This window comes from Ursus americanus, chromosome 9, assembly GCF_024610735.1.
Source record: "Ursus americanus isolate L20-20 chromosome 9, mUrsAme1.1.p, whole genome shotgun sequence".
Lineage (NCBI taxonomy): Eukaryota > Metazoa > Chordata > Mammalia > Carnivora > Ursidae > Ursus > Ursus americanus.
In genome coordinates, this window is record NC_142135.1 from 51,186,054 (window position 1) to 51,208,108 (window position 22,055).

General features: G+C 42.0%; 1 protein-coding gene across 1 annotated transcript in view; it reads left to right on the forward strand.

Annotated features, from left to right (window-relative positions):
• The window catches only part of PAG1 (phosphoprotein membrane anchor with glycosphingolipid microdomains 1), a 136,106-nt gene that overhangs the window by 64,664 nt on the left and 49,387 nt on the right, over positions 1-22,055 (forward strand). Inside the window, exon 3 of the mRNA XM_045806066.2 lies at positions 14,267-14,359. The gene's annotated coding sequence lies outside the window, so the exon portion shown is untranslated. The remainder of the gene's footprint in view (positions 1-14,266; positions 14,360-22,055) is intronic.

Genomic DNA, 22,055 nt, shown 5'->3' on the forward strand with positions numbered 1-22,055 from the left:
TGTTGCATAATAGGTCTTTGTGTATTCTGCAAACATTTTCAGTAAGCATGTATTATAACAAAACTGAAAATTTACTGTAACAAACATTCAGGGGTGTAGAACCTATGAGATCTGGCCAGTAGGTGATGTTCTGAACAGCAGGATGGAAGGGAAAGGGGAAAGTGAGGAATAGAATGGCAGGGATGAAATGGGAAGGATAAATTCAAAACCCCTCAGAAACAAAAGGGCAACATTTTGAAGAGAGAGCTCTTTAAAAAAATAAATAAAACGAACAAACAAAAAAATTATGTAGGGGCCCCTGTGTGGTTCAGTCAGTAAGCATCGGACTCTTGATTTTGGCTCAGGTCATGATCTCAGGGTCATGACATCAAGCCCCGCATCAGGCTCTGCACTGGGCATGGAACCGGCTTAAGATTCTCTCTCTCCCTCTGCCTTCCCCCCCACCTCTGCAGGTGCCAATTTACATTTCTACTCCTGTGTACATTGTAGCTTTCTGAAGACTTTGAGGGGAAGATTGCAGCACAGACAGAGAGAGAGAGAGAAAGAGAAAAGAAAGAAAAGATAAATGAAGGCATGTATCTTACTGTAAAACAGATATGGGGGTTACAGTTTGAGAAGTAGGATTTCTGCGTTTTCAACGACAGTTGGCAAAGCTCTTCACCATGAGTGTGGAAAGCAGAGCACCAGGAACTGAGAGTTGGTTACAGAAATTAGTGTCATCCCCAGAGTCGCTTCTCCTGAAAAGAGGAGTATAAAGCCACCAGTAGGGGCGCCTGGGTGGCACAGCGGTTAAGTGTCTGCCTTCGGCTCAGGGCGTGATCCCGGCGTTATGGGATCGAGCCCCACATCAGGCTCCTCCGCTGGGAGTCTGCTTCTTCCTCTCCCACTCCCCCTGCTTGTGTTCCCTCTCTCGCTGGCTGTCTCTCTGTCAAATAAATAAATAAAATCTTTAAAAAAAAAAAAAAAGCCACCAGTAACTTGGTGCTAGCCGTCTACAGATTGCAGATAAATAACAAACACTGTCAGGGATGGGTGCATATCTGCGGAATGGGATGGAAACTTTCCCCTTTAACTCATTCGTTCCCCTCACTTTTCCTTACTTTCTCTCTTCCTTCCTTTACCCCTTCCTCTCTTGCATGCACACGCGCCCCACACACCCACCCACATCCGTGATACAAATCTGTCAGGCTGAAAACAAAGTGAAAAGAAAAGGAACTAACAGAAGACAGTGACATCCAAGTCAGATAAGCACCTCCAGATGATGATAAGGAAAGAAATCTTCTGCCAAAAACATGATGTGGAAATTTTGTGGCCTACTTAGCATCAAAAATGTGATTAGGGAATATTAACACAGCAGAAATCTTGAAAAACAAGTGACAATAGAATTTCCAACATCTGTTATTCACCGTTTATGAATAAAACACTTTCATCTGCATTATTTCATGGAAGCCTCATAACAGCCCTTTGAAAGAGGAAATGCTTCCATCTCTTTGCGGAAAGGAACACTGAGGGACGCCTGGGTGGCTCAGTTGGATAAGTGTCTGCCTATGACTCAGGTCGTGATCCCAGGGTCCTGGGATCGAGTTCCGCAGCAGGCTCCCTGCTCAGCGGGGAGCCTGCTTCTCTCTCTGCCTGCCACTCCCCCTGCTTGTGTTCTTTCTGTCTCTCTCTCACAAACAAATAAAATCACAAATAAAGGAGCACTGAGTCTCAGAAATGGGCAAGAGAAGTAGTTAGGTCTCAGAGCATATCCACTAACATCTCAGCTATCTTTTCTGTACAACACTCTTGTGTCTGACATTCCAGATACTATACTGATTTGTCTCTCAGGCTAAACCTTCCAGACATTATCCTTCAAAAACTTGTGTTGTCAGCTGTCCTAACTTTGAAGAATCACAGAAGTTAGCAAAGTATATTAATTCATGTCACTTATTGAGTGGAATAGTCCTTTGGGCAACAACAAAGTGCTTGGTAAGGAAAAGGGGATAGATTGTGCCCTTTTGCAGGGGCTAACCAACAATAGCTTACAAAATAAGAATGTAGAATTTAATTCCAGAAACAATTGTTTCATCATTCATGATGCTAAACACATGGGTTGCAATCATAAGCTGTGAGCAGTGAAAGAAGGACCGTAGAAATGGGTTCTGTTTTAGCCAGGCTCTGAGATATTCCTAGTACTAGGGCTACAGATTTTGGTGATATTTGTCCAGATGAAGAAATAGCTGTTAACTGTTTCACTGATTTATAGCATGCAAACCCAGCTTCTCCATCTGAGAGGAGAAAGCAAAGAAATTATCACCATACAGATTACCTGCAAGAGGGAGAAGTATAGTAAGGAAATCATTCACTAATAGATGTTCACTTTTTAGAATCTCCAGACATGACACTACTCAGCTGCAATCTTCCCCTCAAAGTCTTTAGAAAGCTACAATGTACACGGGAGTGAAAATGGAAATTGGCACCTGCAGTAAATTAAGGTCCACAACAGCCCCCCACTGAGAGTTGCCTGGCTCCTCCAAGGACCACGCTCCTGGGCTGAGACCCTGTCTCCCCTACAGCATCCCTTTCAAAACATAAAGATCCGATAATGGCAGAGCAAGTCTCTGGTTGCTCGTTCTATTAGGTCTGAGGTTTAGCTACAGCACACCTTTCTTATTCTTTCCTCTATAGTGGTTTTGTATAGATTTCCTTACCTCTACTGTTTCTTAACTACAGGATAGTTACCATGGCAACACCTGTTGATGGAGACCAAAAAAAAAAAAAAAAAGTAATTCTGCAGTGGGGAAGCTGCTTCTGTATTTCTTGCTTCTGGCTCTTACAGTTAGATTTAGAGGATGTTTTGTTTCTTTCTAGGCTGCTTAGATGACACCAGTTCCTCCATTTGGGCAGATTGATATGGAAATTGCTCTTAGCTCTTTCTGTGTTACATGCTAAGATACAACCTCTGGGAGCATTTGTTTTCTGGTGATTTTTACAAACTATAATAGAAATTGTGTCTTTGTCCAAGGGAGTTCACATCTTTAAAGCCCGGGTTTTTTTCTCTCATTTTTTTTCTTCCCTTTCCGCTTTTCACTTGGTCAGTTAGATGGGCTTGTGTTCCTTCTTCGACCTGACAGGCAAAGGGCCGCAGTACCAGAGCCCAGATCCTGTGGCCCACATAAAATGCCATTAGTCTGGAAATCAAAACAATGAAGAAAATAAATGCCCATTAGTTATATGAGCAGGCCTGTGGAAATAAGTCCTAGATATTAAGTGAAGAGACTTTAAAACCTAACAATATGCTCAAGGACAGTCAGTACTATGACCTCTAGTGTCTTATTGCAGAAACTTGGCTATATCATAAATAGTACCTATTTAAACAGGCATTTTGGTATGCCTGTTCTGGATAGGGCAGTGTAGCAGAATCTTTGGATGAGATTAAAAAAAAAAAGAAAAAAGGCACCAACCCTGAAGCCAAATCAGCGGATCAGGGAAAACATACACAGGTCACATACATGAAGCCACCACCATAGAGCAAAAGGTATAGGATGAAAAGTGGCCTGTGTTCTGTTCGTGGCTCAGCCCCTAAAGAGCTGTGTGATCACAGCTGGGCATTGCTTTCCTTATGGCTAAAATGAGTTGAGCTGACATATTGTGGGTTTGGTTTTAGCTCTAAAATTGTATTAGTTCAGCTCTGAAATAGGCACAAGTGCCGAACAGAACGCTGGAAGGGGAACCAGGGCAGACTTTTAAGCCTGAATTTTGAGTGACTTTTCAGTGACCAAGAAGAGAATAAGTTAAGCAAGAGGAGTTGGGAAAAAATGAAATGATATGTTATGTCAATCTAAATATAATATGTCCCAATAAAGTGAAAAATTCCTTAGGAGTTTTGATCAGTCCAAATTCTTAAGGAGTCCTTTCAAAACTTCCCTCACAGTTAAAAAACAAACAAACAAAAAAAAGGATTATTGAAAGTTTTTTCTTTAATTCTACTTCATGTTGTTTTGGTAGTTTTACCCTTAATCGATTACTGAAAACAGTGTTTAAAAATACAGATTCCCTCTTTGAGATTGTATCATGAATTATGTTAACCTCCCTGCTATTTCAGTGTTCACTTAAATTTATATAATTAAGAAACAACTCCAAGATAGCAGCTGATTGATGTGTAAACCTTCTTTCTTAATAGGAGAAATGCAGAGTAATGACCCTTGCTTTGTTTATCCTCATCTCTGTGCCTTTAAGTCAGGACTCCAATGTTAGAGAACTTGACCGTTTTTTCCATCCACTGGCTCTGTACTGGTATCCTAGGGTTGCCATAATAAAGTACCACCATATATAAAGGTGCTTTCTGTAGGGTGGATTAAATGTCAGAAATTTATCATCTCACAGTTCTGGAGGCTAGAAGCATAAGATTGAGGTGTTGGCAAGGTGGTGTCCTTCTGAAGGTGCAAGAAAAGGTCTATTCCAGACCTCTCTTTGGCTGCTGATATGTCCTTGGACCGTGGCTGCGTAAATTCTGTCTTCACAGGGCATTTTCCCTACGTGTTTCTCTGTTTTCAAATTTCCTCCCTTTTATAAGGACACCAATCATATTAGAATCAGGAGCCCACTCTTCTCCATTCTGACTTCATTGCAACTAATTCTGTCTGTGATCATCCCATTTCCAGGTAAGGTTACATTCATCAGGATTTTGACATAGGAACTTTGGGGAAGACACAATTCAACCCATAATAGGCTCAAAAAGGTAGCACACAGCCATGTCCTCACACATGCAAGGTGCAGGATTCCAAATGTAGCCACCCTGCAGAGAAGATGCAGCTCAGTAGGCGGGAGTCCATGATGATACCTTCAGTTCTGCTGAACACACCGTGTCTTACAAATGATAATAGAGTGAATATGTACCGAGCATTGACAACACATTATCAGGTCATGCGTTATTTCCATTCAGATGAATCTCCTTTACTTTCTTTGGGATACTGAGCATTACATTTCACTGAGTGTCTCAGAATTTCTCTAAAGTTCAACTTTGGTCATTTAGCAGTTGTTTTCCATCAGAGAAATGATTGAAATGTCATACGTACGATAGCATTTCATAAAACTAGCCTTAATTCATAAGAGAATGGCTGCAAGAGTGTGATATCGTGGCACAGTTACGGATGTGATATCCACAGGCAGTGTTGAAAGTCTCATGTTGAAGAGGTTAAATGTGTATGAGTGTGTATATTCTAACTACATATATAAAATATATGTTCCATTTATATACATATATAGAGATGGATATATAGTTTGTAATACACATGCATGTATATACATATATAGAAAGAAGGGGGCACTATGAAATTACTTGGGACATAAGATCCATATACAAAATGCCAGCCTGCCCACCTCCAGGGTGCCTGCGTGCACACACACACACACACACACACACCCCTACACATTCCTCCAAAACTCAGACACCTTATAGACAACAATCTCTAATAATGTGGAAAGCTGCCAGGAAAACAACCAGAGTTTAAATGCATCCCCCTTTTTGACCCCACCAGCAGAGCCATTGCCTCGTAGCACAAACAAAAGCAGCCACTTCTGAGGAACCTAAAGTGGGAGGGGTTAAGGTGGGGAGAGGGGTTCTCTTTCTATCCTGAGCTTCCTCCACAGTCTGCAGCTGGGACTTCTAACAGTGACTAGATGTCTGTGAATTTGGGGGTTTCTCAAAAGCGTACTTGGGCAAACTTCAAGTTAGCATTTGTCCCCACACCTTCCTCAGCTTCCTGGGGAAGGTACCTCTACCCCCACCCCATACATACACACCCATGCAGACAACTTCCAGGAAAGCTCCGTGATCAGGGACACTCCAGCCCCACTATCCCTTGGTGATCCCAGGACTAGAGAAAACAGAAATTACCCCTCACTGGGAAATATCTAAAGGCTCATCTGAGGCTCTGTGATAGACAGAGAGGTGTGCCAAGTGGCTGCCCAGTTAGGTACCCACCAAGAGACAAAGACAAGCCAAAGCTATAGGCTTGATTGAATGGCAGCTTAAATTCCATTCCAAAGACAGCTTCCCAGATAAAATAGAGTGGAAGGGACTGAAGTAGTGTTTATTTTCTGTTTTTAGCAAGGAAATAACACTGAATGGTGAGTAAGGGAATGAATATCTCTTTAATTGCCCTGTTTGTTTATTTAAAGATTTATTTCTTTATTTTGAGAGAGAGAGAGAGCGCACGCACAAGCATGGGGTAGGAGGGGAAGAGAAAGAGGGAGAGGGAGAGAGAGACTCTCAAGCAGACTCCCCACTGAGCAGGGAGTCCCTGCTCCTGAAATGGGGCTCCATCTCACAACCATAAGATCATGAGCCTGAGATCATGACCTGAGCCGAAACAAAGAATCGGACACTTAATGGACTGAGCCACCCAGGTGCCCCAATTGCCCTGTTTATTATCTTGTCTATTTATATTGCCTAAAGGAGGATGTTTTTAAATATTTATTTTACTACCAATTCATTAACACGTAAGTAGAGGAGTCAATTTATGTATTTTCTGTTCACTAAAGTAACATTTAAGTCCCAAAGTTCATCTTTTTATTGTTTGTGTTTGTGCTGCCTTGCTTTATGTTTTGGTGTCTGAGAAGCATGCAACTTAAGTACCTTGAATTTGCATATTGTAAACTATTCTGTCTTTTGCCAGGAAGAAAGGATTCTCTTTCCTGTTGAGCACTTTAGTCATTTTGATTTTTTTCTCTGTTAATATTGAAACTGCAAGGAATTCAAGTCTAAGTGCATGCTTACAGATAAGGCTTAGGAAATACTGTCATTTTAGGCCTCTTTCCAGGTAACATTCTTACAAAAAGAAGGTTTTGGCTAATGAAATGTGATTTGTTAATAACTCGGTGTGTGTATTATAACTGTATCTATGCTTATCTGGGTCCTGTATATTGTAGATAGTATGAGGATACATGCCTAAAGGATTTTTATCATCAGCTCCCCAGAATTCAAGAAAAATATGTTCTCCTTGGAAAGGGGATTATTTTTATTAAACCACACCATTTAAGAGGATTTTCAGAAAGAATTATTTTCCCAGTGTCATACTTACATCTTTTTGATGCCTAAAAATTTTTGATTTTTTTTTTTTTGGCTTTCATCTTATCTTCATAGTGGCCTCTCTTTGTCACCTCTGAACTTTCTTTTCCCTGCCTCTTCCATTTTTCTGTTCTCAGCCAAGAAAATTAACTCCCTGAAAATACTCTTTTCTTAATGGACTGTTGCTTCGCCTACATCAAGGATTTCAGCTGTTAGAGCGTGTGAGAAATGGGGCAGGAGACATCAGATGGCATGAAAACTAGAACCGTTCACACCGAGAATCCCGGAAAGGCTAGAAGTGTGAGCTAAAACAGCTGAGGGGTGGAAGAGACAGGAGGCACAGCTGGGAAAGCTGGCAAGAAAAAATGGCCAGAAAACACAAGGGAGCTTAGCTAGGGGAGAGGTGCAGCCCAGGAAGTCGAGAATCCTGGGATGAGGGAGGAAGACGCATCCGTTGTAAATTACGGTGTTCCAGTATTGTTCAGGACATCATAACTCAGATGTGTTGGCTTTAGCCACCCTTTTAATTCTATACCATTGAGCATATTCAGTAATATTTTCTTGCATGATTGTGGTGAAGGACTGAATTTAAACTCTTAATGGAAGGCAATGTCTGTGCTTTGAGATTGATCTCCGTTATATTTACAATTTACTAAACCCATCATAGAATTCAGTTGGATTAATAAGAAATAGCATGCATTAGTTTATACATATATTTGTGGGTTTTAATACCCAAAGTATATCAAATTGCTAACATTTATCATTTGGACAAATAGGAGGTATGTGTAATTAGCTAGATTAATAACTGGTTTGGTGTGTATATCCAGAGGGAACTGATGTATAAATTGCTCTTTTCCTAGAGAAAGTTTCTGGTATTTGAACCCAATCCTGTCCTAGTTGACAGTAGGCTTCACTTGGGTACAGCTGTACAAATGCATGGCCCAAAGCTGGGAGAGATGGCTAATGTAATAACAAAGGAGAGAGAGAGAATTCAAGAACATCTTGACATTTAATGCAATGACCCAGATCTAAGAGGCAGAAATGGCACGGGGATGGCGTAAGCACTTCACCATCACCACCACCAATTAAATTGCAAAACGACAGTAGGAGAGATTTGGCTTAGTAACATCATATATGAAAGAAAGTTAGATTTTGTTTTAGTCGTCTAAGATTCATATATCACGACAGTCTAATGTAGCTGGTGAAAAAAGCTTCTGTGATGACAGGTTTTCTAAATAAGACTGTAGAATATGCACGGACACAAGTAAGTGTCCTGTTCTCTTCCTCACTGACCAAGTGCAACTTCCTCCGGAGAAGTGCCTTTGAGCTTCGTCATTTGGAAGAAAACAACGAAAAACAAAAGCATTGGCCCCCAGCATGCCTCCTCCCCCACTTCTTCACCACTTGTTCCTCTCGCATACATCATCTTGCCCCCCCCCGCACAAGGCTGAGCTTGCTCTCACTGAAGCAGGAAACATCACTGAGGATGTTTAAACCTAGTCCGCAAGGCAGTGGAACACATCACTAATTGTGATCTTTCCATGCCTCGCCCACAGTACGGTCTTGCTCAGCACTGGCTGAATTGTTGGTTGAGTTGTAATCTCCCAAGCTGAGAATGGTATTGCCCCAGTGCTGACCACTGGGATGACCAATGCTGCATCCCAAGTGGCCTTTCTTGCCACCCAGGTGTAGGATCTCCTATCCCAGGAATGACATCCAGATTCCCATGGTACTCACTCATTGACCTTCTAAGTTTCAGCTCTTTCTCTTACTTCTAGTCTGGGACTGAGTATCTATTTTGGGTACCGTGGTCTGTCTTGATCCTGCCAGGAGATTTTCTCAAGAAATTGTGGCTCTTACCCTGAATCACTGCCCAGTGGCCAAATTATGCAGCTGTGATTAGACCCCAGGACAATAAGGGACCACTGTCCCGAGTTCACCAGCCTGTTCTTGCTCCCTGTTGATAGCTTGGCCTCCCTGTGATACCTGGTCCACAAGAATTCTCCTAGCACCATCACCAAAACCCTCATAAGTACTGTTTCCTAAATCAGATCAAGGTTACCTTTGTCCACTGGACGTTGTGCTTGGTGACTGAGCCACTCCCCTAAGTTGGGCTTTGCAGCTGGAATGGGCTCTCAGCCTGCTCTGCTCTTGAGAGTTCTAGCTCTCTTCTTCTTCCAGCCTGTGTGCTTTTTTGAGTTAGGGTAGCTGGTACCCAGAACTATTTTCTTTGGAATGAAGAAGGGGAACCTCAAGGGCAGGAGAAGGGGAACTTCTTTAAATAGGTGTCATTGAGTATTTGAAAGGTTGCCATGTAGGGAAATTACTGGACTTGTTCTGTATGGCCCTAGAAGTTAGAACCAAGACTCCAACGAGGTTGAGGCCACTAAGTCATTGGGTGAAAAAGAACCTTCCTTACCCCAGCTCAAATCTAACAGCATTTGCCAAAGACAGAAACAAATTCTTTCTGGGAGCCCTTCATTATGGAAGGGATTCTGGCATAGGCTTGATTAGCAAATCTAAGTTTTGTTTATTGGTTTGTTTCCATTGCAACGTGGATAAAAGATAGTATTTGGTTGGGTGGTGTTTGTATGTGTGATATGTTGCTGTGGTCCCACGCCGATCATGAGTGACCTGCGATCCTGCTCCTTTCCTTGTCTTCAGGGACTGCCAGGGAGAGCAGCTTAATTATAGCAATATCCTCAAATCTACTCTGATTTTTTAAAATTAATTCACTCAATCAGTGAATAAATATTCAATGATTATTATATATTAGGCACTGTGATTCATTCTGTGCTCAGTACTTTTAACTGTTATGTTTAACCAAGTCCTTTCGTTATTGTACTTACAACCTGGAGGTCACAGACACTGTAGAGAGGGTTCAAGTATCAAGTGGGGTTGATGTGTAGATCACCTTTAAGTTTCTTTTAAATTTGAAAATCCTTAAGTGAGCATTGATTCTGGTCTCACAGTGAGCGGATAACCTGACTCCAAGTATAGTTTTCAAAGTCAAACGTGAATTTGGAGTTGGATTGCTCAAGTCTGTGCTACCGAGTCCCTGTGTTTATCTACCCAGATAGCAGGAGGATATGCTGTCACTATCATCACTATTTCCCTAGAAGGGACTCTAAGGGCATAACTTAAAAAACAAAACAAAAGAGAAAAACAGGAAAAAACCACTCCTCTTCCTACACCTCTTCTCAGCAATGCCAGCTGGGGGTTGGGTCAGGCCATCTGTCAGGTGCATAACCCAGCCCTCAGGGTCCCAGTGGCCCAGAAATTGAACTCTATGTCAGTTTTTCTGAGTGGCTTTAGCTAGAATAAGCCTTCAGGTTAGCAGGCAAAATGTATCATGAATTATCAGAGTTCACTTGTTTGAGCCTTCTTACGAATGTCATCATCTGTGTTAAGGACCTGCTAACAGTCCTAATGAAAACTCTGTCAGTGAACTAGGTATGGAAGACACACCGTGAATTTGGCATTCCACTGACATAGTATATGCAGTGGGGGGTGGCCATATTGGAGTAGACACCTCACTTCACAAGTCCTACAATTCCATTTAGTGGAAAAGGAAAGCAATGTAGAAAGCATAGGATTTCTATTTGATTGGGTCAGTCATCGTTTGCAGTGACTAACTGCTGTCTACCCTTAGAGATGGTCACGAGCGTGAAAGGGGATCTGAAACAGGCACTTGGTCCATGCAGAATGATGGCCTGGTTGTCTCACTCCGAACCTGATAGCTGGCCATGGAACCTGGTGATCCTGCTTCATGCTGATGACCCCAGTGATTCCAGCCAGACTCACAGCTGGGTTTGCCATATTTCTTTCAAACTGATCTGGAAAATGGCAGACATTATAATGTTCACATTTCTTGGAGTTTAGTTTTGGTAGCAGCTTTATTGAGATAGAATTCACATGCCATACAATTCACCCATTTAAAGTGGACAATTTAATGGTGTTTAGTGTATTCACAGAGTTGTCCAACCATCCCACGGTCCCCTTAGCTCTGCCCCCCTTAGCTATCATCCCCGTCTCCTGCAGCCCTACGCAACCACTAATCTACTTTCTGTTTCTATCTAATTGACCTTTTTGGGCATTTCACATAAATGGAATTATAAAGTATTTGGCTTTTTGTGTGACTAGCTTTTTTCAAGGTTCATATTTTCACAAGGCTAGCATATTTCCAAGGTTCATCCATATTGTAACATGACTCAGTGCTTCATTCCATTTTATTGGCTACATAATATTTTTATGGGGTATATAGATATATATATATCCATATGTGGATATATATGGATATACCCCATTTTGTTTGTTTATTCCCCAGTTGGTGGATATTTGTCCCGTTCCACTTTGGGACTATTAAAATAATGCCACTATGAACACCCATGCACAAGTTTTTGTGTGAACGTATGTTTTCATTTCCCTTGGTACATACCTAGGAGTGGAATTACTTGGTCCAGTGGTAACTCGTCTGTTTAACTTTTGGAAGAAGAACGAGGCTGTTTTCAAAGTGACTGTACCATTTTACATTTCCCTTGGCAGGATATGGAGGGTTCTAATTTCTCCATATCCTTACCAACACTTCTTACCATGTAGACTTTTTGATTATGGCCATTCTATGGGGGATGAAGTGGCATCTCATTTCATTGTGGTTTTGGTTTGCATTTCCTTGATAACTAATAATGCTGAGCATCTTTTCATGTGCTCATTGGCCATTGTGTATTTATTTTGAGAAATGTCTATTTAGATCTTTTGCCTAGTTTTGATTGGGTTGTCTTTTCATTATTGAGTTATAGAAGTTCTGTATATATTCTAGATAAAAGTCCTCTATCAGATATGCTTTACTCATATTTTTCCCATTCTTTGGGTTGTCTTCACTTTCTTAATAGTGTCCTTTAAAGCACGAATGTCTTTAATTTTGATCAAGTCCAGTGTATCTATTTTTTTCTTTTGTTGCTTGTGCCTTTGGTGTCATATATAAAACTCCACTGCCAAATCTGAGCTCATGAAGATTTATTTATTCCTATGCTTTCTTCTAAGGGTTTTGTTGTTTTAGCTTTAAAATGGAGGGTTTGATTCATTCTGAGTCAGTTTTTGTATGGTCTGAGTTGAGGATGCAACTTCATTCTTTGGCATGTGGCTATCCAGTTGTCCTAGATTTTTTCTGTTGAAAGACTGTTTTTCCCCATTGAACAGCTTTGACACCCTTGTCAAAAATTAATTGGCCATAGATATACAGGTTTACTTTTGGATGGTGCATTCTAGTGCATTGATCTATATGTCTATCCTATTCCAGTACCACACTGTCCTGATTACCTTGTTTCTTTGAAATATTTTTGGCATGAAATGCATATTCCAAAAATGCAAAATTATGTACAACTTTTATGTTATTAGAATAACAGTCAAGTTATGTGCTCAATTTTCAAATTAGACTCTTTACTCCCACCTAGTAATAGGGAAAGCATATGCAAACATATTATTTCTAATACATATTAATAAGATTTGGTATTTTAAGAAAAATATTCTTTTTTTTTTTGACGGCAGCGGTTTGATTTAGATAATCCAATCTTCTATTTCTAACAAATTCAGGAAAGTTCTCTGGGACCGAGCATGATGACATGGGGAAGTGGAGATGTTTACAGTTGGAATCCACATCTAAATATGTCTGCATGGCAGGGTTTCAGGAGGAGGTTTGTTTTAAAATCTGATGAAAGAGCGAAAGGTGGTTTGGGAAAGGCTCTTGTCTCTCAAGCCCTCACCCAGTGGAAGCCGCCCTGCCCTTTTAGTTTGCGTGATTGACAGTGGAAAGACCTGGAGTCGGGTCAGAAGAAGACAGCCCATGATTGTGTGTCTTATTCTGGTCTTTTTAGACTTATTAAAGAAAAGAAAATAATAATAGCTGAATGTGGTGGCGAACAAAAGGCGGCCGTGTCCCCCTTGGTGACTGTCAGGGAGACAGTAGATGCACCTCGAGGTAGCGTAAATAATCTGCTGACTCTGCTGTGGAAGAAGGCAACATACAGTCTAAGATGATCATATGTGGTCCTAATAATAGAACATCACTAGATGCAAATCTAGAAGGCTCGTGTTGTACTCAGTTTTTTATATTCAAATCAGGAATTGTATCTCAGTCTGTTAAAGTAATTGAGAAATTCTGAATCTTAGTTAACAGCTAGGATATTCCCCTTAGGGTGTAAGCGCCTTCATTCATTCATTCCATCCCTCTCCCCTACTCCCTCCCACACTGCACTTATTATGGTGCCTTATGTCAAACAGAGGTTCAGTACAGGAGATATTTGTTAGGAGATGGGAAGAGACGTGGAGAGGAAAGGGGGATGGAGGAAAGCCTGGGCACAAAAACTAGAGCAAAACCATGGATGGGATGGGAGGGAGGGGTGCTGATGGATCAGGAGGGAAATGAAGGGAAGGCATCCCCATCATCCCTTCCGTTTCTGCACATCTTCCTCATTCACACAGTGGGCGGGTGAAGGAACAACGTGGGACCAGGAGATCTGCATGTCATTTAGGTCACGCAGTTCATGCTGTACTGAAGATGCTCTTTTTTTTTTTTTTTTTAAGATTTATTTGAGAGAGAGCACACACAGGGTGGGGGTGGGGGGGTCAGATTGCAGAGGGAGAGGGAGAGAGAGAATCTCGAGGAGTCTCTACACCCAGTGCGGAGCCTGACGCAGGGCTTGATCTCAGATCTCACCGTCCTGAGATCATGACCCGAGCCAAGATCAAGAGTCAGACATTGAACCAACTGAGCCACCCAGGTGCCCTGAAGATGCTCCTTTTACTAAGACAGTCTCATAATTAAATCACAGCTTACTTTATTTAAAAGCATAAATACTCTTCAAATACAGCACTCGTTTTATCCCAAATTCAGGTAACAGATACTTGGATTTTAATATTAACTGCAATAACACATAGGTTTATTTTTCATATTAGGAAAAATGTGGAAAGAGCAAGTAAATCAATGGGTGTTTGATCAGACCTTGACTGTTACGTGGGAGATCGTTTTTCCTTTATTTACTACGATTTGTCGTTTTTCCTCGACTTTGCAGCTTGCTTTGCTCAGGAAGGAATAAAAAGCTCAGTGTTTGGCCTGAATTTGCTCATGTTTTCACAATGAACTGGTCAAGTATCTTTCACAGTCTGTATCCATCTGCCTTTTTCTCCCCTAATTTTCTTTCTCTTTGGTTACAGGCCAAGAAGGAAGAGAGGACTCTCACCACCACATTTCAAAGGGAGTCCACTGCCAGAACCCTGATTACTTATTTGGACAAACATTTCTCCAAGGTAAATATTACCGTTGTACAATAAGGGGGCCCCTCATGAGAATTTGCAGACTGCAGTGGTGCTGCCCACGGGCTTGATCGTTCAGTCTAACACAAGGCTAGAGTCCTGCCAGGGAGGGAGGGAGAGAAGAGAGCAGAACAGCGGGGCTCTCCTGCAGTCTCTCCTCGGTGTGTTCCCCAGAGAATGCCGTCAGGATCCGGGAGCTCGCGGAATCCTACTACAAATGTGTGGGAGCGAAGGAGGAAAGGGGAGGCGGTACTTTTTTCTTCGTGTTAATCTCTCTCCGGCATTCATGAAAACAATAGCCAGTGTGGTTTGATTATAAAAATAGCATTTTTGTCTTCTATGGGGAAAGCGTGGTGCAGTTCTTCTTAGAAGTTACAATAAAATATAGGCTATATTCATGTCACAAAGGGAAAGAAAACAGAATCATAGTATTGTACACCAACTAAGACTTACAGATGTGGGAGATTTTAAAGAAATCCATGTTCTCCTCTCATGAAAATACCTACTAAGTAAGGCTGTGGTTGGTTGGTGACCAATACTTCATGAAGTTCTTGTTTTGGAAAATCATATCCTTAATGCCTCTTCTGGGGGGAAGAGAGGGCGTCCGTGTGAGAGAGAGAACATGAATATGAGAGAGAGAGAGAGAAAAGGAGAGAGACCCCTCAAAGAGGAGTCTGTCAAGCGTCATACTGTATGTTTCAGAGGAGTAACTCCGGGTGCTTTCTTTGGATCATGAGCTTAGCAGGAATAAAGGCTTAACAGAAGCAGCTGAATTCAGAGTCCGCTTTAGCGTTCATGAATGGGCTGCCGATATTTTAACACAAATTGCTGTGTCATTTCTATAAAGTTCCCCTGTCGCTGCTTAGTCTGTAGCCAAAAGCCGTTTTTGCTAAGCCCTGAAATGATATCTGATAAAACGCCTCCTTCCTTCCTGATAAAGATACCCATGTTCACAACCCACAGAAATGCAAAAATATACGATCCAATTTAAAAGAAAATAAACGTGTCAGCTTGCTCTGTTTAGCAGTTAATATATGGCTGACATGACTTAGTCCTTAGCTCACTAGAATGCACTTTCAGATTGGCAAGGGGCGAGTGATGTTTTCCTCATCTGTCCTCATCCTGGTTGTTCTTTTCTGAAGGGGCTGGGTGGGGGAAATGGAGGCTGTACATTAGAGGAGAATTTGGTGATACTATTCATTGTCTGTTCTGACAGAGAAGACATTGTTTGTTCACTGTAATAGGCTTGGCAGGAATCTGTGCCGTGCATACAGAATGAGAAAGCAGCGGTGGAGAATCTCAAAATCCGAAGCAATAGATCAGCTTAGAGATTTTTTAAAAAATATATCTTAGTAGCTTCTCATTACTGTAGATGCAAGTCATAATTTAGGGAAATAGTTTTCCTTTAAGGGATAGTTTTCTTGACCTTGCATTATGCATGTGTTACATGAAAAAGGCTTTAAGACAGCAGTGTGCCTATCTCAACACTGTAGAAACAAGAATTACAATCATGAAGTTTATAAACCCAGCAGACCTGCTTGGAGATCGCTCCCTGTGCATTAGTATTCGCAGCAGTATAAATGAAAAGCAGCCGACGCACCTCCTCTCCTCTGGCGATTCACAGACGCAAATGTGAGCGGCCTAATTAGGCAAGAGAGAAAAGACACGTTAAACGATGTGCTTGGAGGTAAGAATTCCACTGCTAGGGACGGTGCAAGAGGGCGCCATGCCTCAAATGTCCAGAGCTTTAAAGTCACAACTGTCAAAGGGAAGGTTCAAAGCAGTGTGCAGACCCTGCCTTGGAAACTGAACTGGCAGAAGTGTAAAGCGAGACTGAGGCCCGGTGTTTCTGCTTCCTATCCCCATTCACCCCGCCTCCCCGCTACTCCCGCACCCCACCCCCCTCAGAGGAACTGCATGGTGTGATGGTCGCCAGTAGCCCCAGGTGTCTGGGGACTTCACGTGTGTGCACGTGCATTTCTCACTAGAGCAGAAAGAGATGTTGTCAGGCTTCGGGCTGCTGTGTGCACAGAGCACATGAGCTAGGCTGGGGAGCTCCAAGAGCAGGTGTGCTGGGGCCGTTCCCAGCCAAGTTCAAGGGCCCCTCGTCCTTGTGCTCCAAGAGAGATTTCTCATATTCCCCAGTCTTGGCTGCTATTATAAGAAGAACTCCCTGTATATTTTTGTAAGAACTATATCATGTAAATTACAAGATTTCTAAAATCACACCTGTGATGCTGTCGATATACAGTCGCTCGTTAGATTATTGCAAACCCTTCTCGGCTTTTTATGTAACCTATATAAGGATCGGCCTCAGGCACCTCAAGCAGATCTTTTACTCTGCTACTTATGACATCGTTCAGGTACATTATCTGCTTAGTTTTTAAATTTCTCAGTCTTTTAAAATGTGTTTTTGAAGATGTGTTTGTATAATCTCTTAAAAATAGGTAAAATATAGATGATGGTATTTTCAAGTAAATACCAAAGGAACCAAGTAAAACTAACCAAGATGATACAAAACTGTTTCCCTTCATTGCTTCAATATATTGGTACATTTATTTTGTCTGTTTTAAAAGTAGTTTTTGTTTTATCATTTTTAACAGCCACGTTAGGGGCTACTAAGGGAGGTAAGGCAGAGGTGGGGCCAGTCCCAACTGCTGCTGCAGGGGCCCCTTGGAGGCGCGGCCGGGGGGCGGGGCGGGGGGAATGATCAAGGAGCCTCAGGAGACAGTTGGCGGGGTAACTGCTGGCCCGTCCGTGACTTGGCAGCCCCGTCTCCCGTCCTGCCTTCTTGTCCCTGTGCTGCTGGGACCCCGGTAACCAGCGTACTGCAGGCCTGAGCATTAGCATGCGCCGGTGATACCCACTCTGCAGAGCCTGGACCTCCGCCTGCCAGAACGCAGTGGCAGCTCACTGCAAAGTCCATGGGTGCACCTCTAGAGGCAGAATCATCGCCTCGGCTGGCTTCATTCACATCCTTGTCACTAGGACACAAGGACTATCCTTGTCTTAAAATGAGGAGTTGCAAAGGGCTCATTTCACCAGTTACAGCTCATCTTTGTCTATTGGGAAAGGAAGCATACACCAGTAGAGGGAAATTGGAGTAAACGCTTAACAACACTTTTATTTAGCAAACACTTAAACTGCACTTACTGTGGGGCAAGCAGGAGTCTAAGCACTTTCTAAGTATTAACTCATTTAATCCACTGCTACCGTTATTATGATTCCCTTTTTACTGAAGAGGAAACTGAAGCTCAGAGAGGGTAACTTGTCCAGGGATCCACGGATGATGAGGGTGGATGGCCTGTGCCCGGGGGCTGTCTGCGCTGGAATCTAGGCGTTAGGGCTCGGTGCACCCAACCACAGGTACCTCTGTTCCCAAAACAGAGTTTGCTTAATGGTCCTGTCCCTTTGGGGGTCTGCCATTCCCCCAGAAGCACACACAATGTGTTACATTGCTGGTTTTGAACCGTACACCCATTGCCTTTTGACGTTTATATCAGGGGAAGAAGAATTTTAATTTCTGTCCTTCTGGATTCAAAGTGGGTGCAGGTTAATGCTGTGTGGTCAAGCCAGGATTCCAGGCACTGCCTCCCCTCCTGTCAGGGTGAGCCGTGCCCCACAGCCTGCCTGCGGACGGCCACCCTGGCCTCGCTGGGAGAAAGACCAAGGGCCACTGCTCTCCCTCTTCCTCAACACCTCTTTTACTGGGTGGGTCCTGGACCTTTCGATGTGCTCCAGCCCTTAGGCCAGCGGTGTTGGACTTGCCAATACTGAGAGAAGCCACTATTCAAGCCGATCGTGTCAGTAAGATGGATGTTTGGCCCTTCTCTCTGACTTGCTGTGAGGATTTAGACAGCTGCCTTTGGGCGGTCTTGCCTTACCCCATACCTCCCAGAGAGAGGTGTTAATGGGTGCAGCTCCCTACCGCTCTCCTGAAAGAGAAAAGAAAAATCTTTCATTTATGATCAGATATTGATTAAATGAAGTTACATTGATGTATGTGTTGCAGGTTTCTCAGAATTTTCTTGTGACTCACCACAGCAAGATGTAGAGTGCGGGGTTTCCTAAATGTTTTATTCTCTCAGAGGGGGAGAAATGTCTAGCAACACCCCCTTGAGCAGTGCTGCCTTAAGAAAAGGAGAGACCACAGAACATGTCATAGAATGCAATCAGGTATTGAGGAAAGATCAGTTAGCTACATTTGGGATCCCGAAATTCCACCCCATCTTTAAGCCAGTAGTCGTTGGGACCTCAGCGCGTCAGATTTCTCATCTGTAAAATATGGAGGATAGGACTGGATTGTCTCTAAGCTGTTTTCATCTTTGTGAAAAGCTGGCTCCAGAAGGGCTTTTAGGAATAAGGCACAATACGTAGCACATTAAGACCAGAGTAAATTAAAAACAGGCCGGGGTGAAATGAGGCATAGGGAATACACAGTAGGAGAGACAGAGGAAGGAGGGAGGTTAGTATGCAGAACGAATTCTGTGAAAGCCTTCATGGTGGATAGGAAAGAACCAAGTTTTGCTCAGTGCTTTTTGATAAACAGTTTGAAGACAGAACTAGAATCATAGCTTCGTGATTAACGGGTCCTGAGCTAAACAAATGCTTCCTGCACAGAAAACTGTTCCCGGTTTGGAGACCAAATTTTTCCCACAGTTTTTAAATTCTGTGGCCTTTTGGTCTTTCAGGTAGAAATGTTGGCTGTGTGACAGGCTGGGCCCAAAGAGATTGGACCGTCCCTAACTGTGCTTCACAGGTAGCTGCGGCTACATCGTCCTCATTCGTTAAACCAGTACGCGCTGCAGACCCGCTCTGCCTTGGTGCGTGTGCAGGTATCTGAGTCCCAATTCTCCGGAATCGAGTATTCCCCAGAACCTGGAGGGCTGTGTGATGGGAGGCCAACGGCTGGGTTGCTGTGCTGAGGTGGACGGTGTCTAGAGCAGAGCCCAGTTGCGTGGCCTCCTTTGTACGGCGTCATTATATCCATTCTGTTTTCAGGATGCCGATCCCCTTGTCCCTCACCACGTCTGACTTCCCGCCCTTCATCCTCGCCTGGATCAGGGGCTGCCTGTCTCTTCACAAGATCAGAGGTGTCCTCGGGGTCTCATTGTCAGGGTGGTAGAGGTTCAAATCCAAGTCCTCTTTTCAAAGCCTTGGTAAATAGAATGATTACTGAAATATTTTTAAAGAAAACGTTACAATTGGAGGACTTCTTAGAGTATAGAGAGCCGTTAGTGACAGTCAGATGAACAAGCATGTCACTCAAATGCTGTAAGTGCTCAGGGCAGCTTGCATTAGTTTTTGCATTTAGTCACATATTGTTACTTTATCCATATAATGGATAGCTGACCTGGGAGACGAGACGCATAAGGAGTATCAGTGTTGTTCTAAGCTGCAGATAGAACTGGCCAAAATTCTTATACACTTACCGTAGCGTTGGTGAGATTTTATTTCCTCATCTGTGTAGTAGTTACATGGGTGTTTGTTATGTGATACTTTCTGTAAGTCTTAAATACATTAATATGTTTGGTAAGTTTTCATATCCACTTTTTGGAATATTTGTGGTATAAAATCCAATGTTAAAAAAAGAAAAAGTAGTGACAATCCTACAATTCGGCTTTTTAAATATAAGTATCATCTGTACCCTTAATGTATATGTCCTCACACTCCTGTTGGCAAGCTGACAACACATATCAGACAAAATACATATTTATTGCAAAGAAATGCTTGCAAACAGCAGCCTAAACCTTTTTTATCTGGTCTCATTGTTTTGTAAGTAAACACACAAATTATTGTAGGTCGAGTATGTTTGTCCAAAATGTTAGCTAGCCGAACATTAGCTAATGAAAGCAATTATTGTCCATTTTGATATCATAACATATTAAATATAATTTGGAACTTAGATATTTGAAACTAATAAATGAAAATATTTATATATTTGATATATATCTCATATGCCAGTGTGTCTTTTCAAAAACTTGTCTGCAAGTCATGCGTTTTATTCTATAATGAATTTAGAGTTAATTGAACAGCACTTCACTTGTTAAATAGGAAACACCCAAGGGGCGCCCAGGTGGCTCAGTCGGTTAAGCATCCCACTCTTGGTTTCGGCTCAGGTCATGATCTCAGGGTCATCAGATGGAGCCCCACGTCGGGCTCCGTGCTGGGCGTGGAGCCTGCTTAAGATTCTCTCCCTCCCTCTCCCTCTGCCCCTCGTCCCCTTAAAAAAAGGGAAACACTCAAAAGAGAATCATTAAAGTTTGTATGTAAGTGAGCATGATAATACAAACTTTAATAATAATATCTCGTCTAAAATCAAATAATTGTACTTAAGTCACCTCTTTCTTATATACCATAAAATTTTTAATCAAAACACTTTCAACGGAGGCTTGCAAAAACATACCTATGCGAGTCAAAACAGGTAAAAACTTTAGTGAAGCCTGGACAAGATGTTATTTGTATTCAGTTTAAAGAGAATGTCGCTATTCTGGGGTAAGTGGTTGGTAATGAGATAATATGAGGTATGGTGAGTTGCAGAAAGAAGATTAAAGGCCCACAGCAGAGTCAGTTGATGAGAAGACAATGTTATGAAACCATCGTTGCCCTGCCCTCCCCCCGGCCCCCCACTACGTCCCAGGAGCATCTGCTGCAGTTTCCTTTTCCAGCTCTCTGGGAAAGTCAATGATTGCCTCTCGTGCGGGCGCTGACCTCCGATGTGTTACACAAGCCCCTGGACTGCTGATGCTCTCTTTACTTATCGTAAGATATACATTAATACATATACTTTTTGGAAATACCAGCCATAAATGAATGGCATGTCCCCTATTTATTGTGCTTTTCACTACAAAAGTTGACTTCTTCCTAAGAAGTCCTATTTTTCTTAATCGGGTTACATTTCTTAGAGTTTCATTTCCTTGTGTTCTTGGACATCGGAGCATTATTTGTACTGTCTTGTTAGGTGAGCTGCTTAGTTTTTCATGTTCTGACTTCACTATTAATTTATTTTTATTACAGTAAATAAATTTTACATCTATTACATTCAAATGCAGCTAATGAATTTCAAAATGATTCCAATCAGCATCATTATTTTCCAACAATCTTAATGTTGCTTGATTCTTCTAATGGTTAATTTAAAAATCCAAACCGTCATCATAGTAACTACTCTTTAATAAAACTTCGATAAAAATGTAAAGAAGCATTTCAGTGGATTTGACCTAAGGAAAAAAAATATACATAGGTGAAATATCTATTGCATTTAATTAATTGGTGTAAGCTACAATATTTCTCTGAGTTGTAACTAGCTTTCATTTTCAAACTTTGGAAGAATGAGTCATTTGTACTAGGAAGTAGACGCTCAAGAACTATGTTTGGCAACTTGGAAAACATTTTTAGCATTTGAATTTCTCTATTTATAGTACAGCATCAGGCAGAGTAAAATGTTTGGCATTTCTATAAGGGATGCAAACTCTTTAACATTCTCTGTTGTGATCTAACAATTCATTTCAGAGTAAGATGAATCAGTCTTGTTTGGAAAATGTTTTATACAAATATTGGCAAGGAAACTGTAACTGCATTTCTGTGGATTTTAAAAATGCAAACTCCCCTAAAGTAAATGATGACAAATTTCACAATATTACTTCTTTCTTCTGCATTACTATAGTTCTATGTGAAGTGCCTTTTATTTAAA